We start from the raw sequence: 6000 nt of genomic DNA on the forward strand, positions 1-6000 counted from the left end.
CCAGAGTCACCTCTTCACTGTTGACATTGAGACAAGTGTATATTTTTTTTTTGTATGAAAATATTCAGAAAGAGAAACAATTAGATTGTTTGACAAGGTATGAACTCTAAGCCTATGTGTTGTTTGAAGTCCAATAGACCAACAAAGCTACAGTAGTAGGTCAAAACTGTGTGCTTTGAGACAACTTTGGTAGGGCATGGATGAAGTTAAACCATGTGGTGCTCATGTGAATAGTTTTTCCATTTTGGATTCTGTAACAGTTTTCTGGGGAAAGAGGCAGACCAAAACACAGCGTGGTTACTTGTAAACATCTTTAATAAAGATGAACAATCTACAAAACAAGAAATGTGAAAAAACAGCCCTATCTGGTGCAACAAACACAGAGACAGGAACAATCACCCACAAAACCCAACACAAAACAGGCTACCTAAATATGGTTCCCAATCAGAGACAATGACTAACACCTGCCTCTGATTGAGAACCATATCAGGCCAAACATAGAAATAGACAAACCAGACACACAACATAGAATGCCCACCCAGCTCACGTCCTGACCAACACTAAAACAAGGAAAACACACACGAACAATGGTCAGAACGTGACAGATTCGGACCAGCCTAACTTCTTACTTAAGAGTACAACTTGGACTAGCCCCAGACATTAAAGAGCTAGGTATCAAGTCCATACCACAAAGGAAGTAGGTGCCCTTGTGTGTGGCACTCTGGCTCATATAAGTAGAGATCATATTTACTGGAAGACAGGCAAGCTAAGTTAAGCTTACACACATTCAGAAAGAGAAGTCCTGCTTTTCATGAACAATATAACGTATAAGGTATGTAGACTGCATTCCTAAACAATACATTTTCTAAAGGGCACAATGTCTAGAATTACAAGATAAGTATTGAACATGACACAACTCTTTATTCATGATTAAAATAGTACTGTAGATTAAATATTTGACATTGGAGATATACTGTACATAAACTCAGCTAAGAAAGATACGTCCCTTTTCAGGACTATGTCTTTCAATGATAATTTGTAAAAATCCAAATCACTTCACAGATCTTCATTGTAAAGGGTTTAAACACTGTTTCCCATGCTTGTTCAATTAATCATAAACAATTAATGAACATGTACCTGTGGAACGGTCGTTCAGACACTAACAGCTTACAGACGGTAGGCAATTAAGGTCACAGTTACGAAAACTTAGGACACTAAAGAGGCCTTTCTACGGACTCTGAAAAACACCAAAAGAAAAAGTCCCTGCTCATCTGTGTGAATGTGCCTTAGGCATGCTGCAAGGAGGCATGAGGACTGCAGATGTGGCCAAGGCAATAAATTGCAATGTCTGTACTGTGATACGCCAACGACAGCGCTACAGGGAGACAGGACGGACAGCTGATCATTCTCGCAGTGGCAGACCACATGTAACACCTGCTCAGGATTGGTACATCTGAACATCACACCTGTGGTATGATGGTCGGATTCGCGTTTATCGTCGAAGGAATGAGCGCTACACAGAGGCCTGTACTCTGGAGCGGGATCGATTTAGAGGTGGAGGGTCCGTTATGGTCTGGGGTGGTGTGTCACAGCATCATTGGACTGAGCTTTTTGTCATTGCAGGAAATCTCAATGCTGTGGGTTACAGGGAAGACATCCTCCTCCCTCATGTGGTACCGTTCCTGGAGGCTCATCCTGACATGACCCTCCAGCATGACAATGCCACCAGCTGTACTGCTCGTTCTGTGCGGGATTTCCTGCAAGACAGGAATGTCAGTGTTCTGCCATGACCAGCGAAGAGCCCAGATCTCAATCCCATTGAGCACGTCTGGGTCCTGTTGGATCGTAGGGTGAGGGCTAGGGCCATTCCCCCTAGAAATGTCCAGGAACTTGCAGGTGCCTTGGTGGAAGAGTGGGGTAACATCTCACACCAAGAACTTGCAAATCTGGTGCAGTCCATGAGGAGGAGATGCACTGCAGTACTTAATGCTGACTGTTACTTTTCATTTTGACCCCTTTGTTCAGGGACACATTATTCAATTTCTGTTAGTCATATGTCTGTGGAACGTGTTCAGTTTATGTCTCAGTTGTTGAATCCATCGTGAAAACCAATGAAACCATCGTGAAAACCAAAGATGGGGAAAACAAGAGTGTTCTTGAGAAGAAAGGATACACTACCCAGAAGTAGGTAGAGAATGGTGTCATCACTACTGACAAAGAGGGTGACCAGTTTGTCATTAAAGAGATCAAACTTAATGAGTTGAGTGGGCACCAATGTCTTATTTGTTCTTGTTTTTTATTTTAACATTTTATTGATAGAGTCAAGAAGTGATTGAGAAGTAGACTGTAAAGCGATGCAGTTGGTGTTTGAACCCACAGCTCCAGGGGTAATGTGTGGGCTCGTTGCAGCAGCACTACCACTAGACCTACTTTGAGAGCAACATTTTCTAATAATGTGTGTTATTTATATATTATAGATTTCTAAGGAATTTGGCACTGGTCTGTTAGCCCTGCTTAAACCATTACGTCAGTCTCTAACTTGAATTTTATTGTTTTACTGTAACGTGATTTTATATACACTTTAAATAAAGTTATATTTGATTTGTTTGATGCGAGACACAACTAGGCCTAATTTTAAAAGGTTTATAAAGGATAGGGTTTGGTTTCTATTGAGTACTGTGATTTTTGCTTTAACTTCTTATGGCTGCAGGGGCAGTATTGAGTAGCTTGGATGAAAGGTGCCCAGAGTAAACGGCCTGCTCCTCAGTCCCAGTTGCTAATATATGCATACCATTATTACTATTGGATAGAAAACACTCTGAAGTTTATAAAACTGTTGAATGATGTCTGTGAGTATAACAGAACTCATATGGCAGGCAAAAACCTGAGAAGAAATCCAAACAGGAAGTGGGAAATCTGAGGTTGGTCGATTTTCAACCCAGACCCAATTGAATACACAGTGGAATATGGGTTATGTTGCACTTCCTAAGGCTTCCACTAGATGTCAACCGTCTTTAGAAACTTGTTTGAGGATTCTACTGTGAAGTGGGGGCGAATGTGAGAGGAATGAGCCAGGTGTTTGGCAGATTGCCACAGGCTCTGTGGCGCGGTCATGAGAGAGTTACCTCCCGTTCCATTGCTTTTCTACAGACATAGGAATTCTCCGGTTGGAACATTATTGACGTTTTATGTTAAAAACATCTTAAAAATTGATTCCATACATCGTTTGACATGTTTCTACGGACAGTAACGGAACTTTTTGACATTTCATCTGCAACTAGGGAAAGCGCTTCATGACTTTGGAGTTGTTTACCAAACGTGCTAACAAAAGTACCTCTTTGGACATAAATGATGGACATTATCAAACTAAATCAAACATTTAATGTGGAACTGGGATTGCTGGGAGTGCATTCTGATGAATATCATCAAAGGTAAGTGAATATTTATGATGCTATTTCTGACTTCTGTTGACTACCCAATATGGCGGATATCCTTTTGTTGCCTGAAAGCTGTACTCAGATTATTTCATGGTTTGCTCCGTAAAGTTAAAAAACAAATCTGACACAGTGGTTGCATTAAGGAGAAGTGTATCTATATTTCCATGTCTAACAATTGTATTTTCATCGACAAATATAAATACTATTTCTGTAAAGTGATGTGGCAATATCACCGGATGTTTTTGAAACTAGTGAACATAACGCGCCAATGTATACTGAGATTCTTTTATATAAATATGCACTTTATCGAACAAAACATATATGTATTATGTAACATGAAGTCCTATGAGTGTCATCTGATGAAGATCATCAAAGGTTAGTGATTCATTTTATCTCTATTTGTGCTTTTTGTGACTCCTCTCTTAGGCTGGAAAAATGGCTGAAGTGACTTGGCGGTGACCTAACATAATTGTTTGTGGTGCATTCGCTGTAAAGCCTATTTGAAATCGGACACTTTGGTGGGATTAACAACAAGATTACCTTTAAAATGGTATTAGACACATGTATGTTTGAGGAATGTTAATTATGAGATTTCTGTTGTTTGAATTTGGCGCTCTGCACTTTCACTGGCTGTTGTCATATCGATCCCGTTAATGGGATTGCAGCCATAAGAATTAACAGACGTCAGACTTAACTCTAGTGCTGGAGACATATTCTCTGATGTTGAAAACCTCCTGCAGTTAACTCACCCCATATTGTAAGCCACAAGAACTCTTTCCAAGGTGACTAATATTTGTGTTTATTTTTCAGTCTAGAAAGAAGATGTTAGGAGTGGTTTCCTGGACACAGATTTAAACTATATTGAGAATGCTTTTTAGTCCAGGACTAGGATTAATATGTGTCTGGAACATCAGCCCAATATGTTTGCAAGTTACCACAGTATGAACATAAAAACATTTTAAACAGAGGAGCTCTTCAGTCTTTCTTGACAGTTTGCTGCAGCAAGCAAAATCAAGCTCATCCCCCAAATATTGAGAAATTCTTACCCATCTCTACCAGAGAGCTTCTCATCTGAGATCTGCGACCTCCCGTGTGACATCTTCCAACAAGACCCGACCATTTGGCCTTCAGGGACATCATGGCAAAACCCTTCATTATCAGTTTCCTCACAATAAAAGGTTTGAAATTCAAGATTGTATGATAAAATCGTATGATTTGTTTGTTCATTCATTCATTAATCCATTCATCCATCCATAAATGCATTAATTCATTCTTTCATTCAATCAAATGATCTGTATAAGTAAATGTTCTATAGAGTGAGAACTGTTAAGGAACTCCAGACCACCTTGGACAAGCTGAGAACTCTGGCAGACGACTTGGAGAGTACGCACAAAGGAACCACCATAGGTAGTCTGACGGGAGGTGTTATTAGCGCAGCTGGAGGAATCACCTCTATAGTGGGGCTTATCCTGGCTCCCTTCACTCTGGGCACCTCCCTAATCGTCACTGGGGTTGGTGTTGGGGTGGCTGTCGGTGGTGGAGCCAATATCAAACATTACCAATATGGTCAATCAGTCCACCGACCGCCTAGCCATCAAGAACATCATCAAGGAGTTCCAGGAGAAGATGAACTCTGTGGTGACATCTCTGCAAGACATCGCTGAGGATTTGGAGACACTGAGGGCAAGTGGCTGTTTTAACATAGGAAGTGACAATTTCAACGCAAATGCTGGAGTATTTTGGGAGGGTGTGCATCTCAGAGTTCTTCCGATTTCTCCGGGTGGCCACCATTGGCAAGGTGGCAGCCCAAACTGCCAGGGCAGTGCATGTGGTTGATATCTTCTTCATCGCCATGGACGCCAAAGAGATACAAAACATCCGACAGGCGAAGGCGAAAGAACAGTCTGGTGATACCGATAAGTTAGAAATGGTGGAATCAGACTCCACCACGGAGCTGAACCCTGGATGTGAAGAACCAAAGGCTGACGTCACGTCAGAGACCACAAAGTTCATCCAGACGATCAGACAGGCTGCTGAACAGCTACAGGAGAGCCTGGACGATCTGAGTGATATCATCTTGTTCATTCCTAAGATAGACTGTTGCTTAAACACCTGAGACTACTCCGTGATTGTAAAAGATGCATAAACAAGAAATATGGCAGGAACACGGGTATCGGCAGTGTGACTCTGACACCCAGAAAGGCCTGCAGGTTGTAATCATGAGCAGATTCCTTTTCCCATAATAGCATAATAAATTAGTTTTAAACTTAATCTACTTCGTGTATGTTCATTAAAAACATTAAAAAGTCACATACACTGAGTGTACAAAACATTAGGAACACCTTCCTAATATTGAGTCACCGTCAGAACAGCCTCCTTTCGTAGGCGCATGGACTCTACAAGGTGTCAAAAGAGTTCAACAGGGATGCTGGCCTATGTTGACACCAACGCTTCTCACAGTTGTGTCAAGTTGTCTGGATGCCCTATGGGTGGTGGACCATTCTTGATACACACGGCAAACCTAGCAGCGTTGCAGTTCTTGACACACTCAAACTGGTGCTAC

This window comes from Oncorhynchus kisutch, linkage group LG9, assembly GCF_002021735.2.
Source record: "Oncorhynchus kisutch isolate 150728-3 linkage group LG9, Okis_V2, whole genome shotgun sequence".
Classification (NCBI taxonomy): Eukaryota; Metazoa; Chordata; class Actinopteri; order Salmoniformes; family Salmonidae; genus Oncorhynchus; species Oncorhynchus kisutch.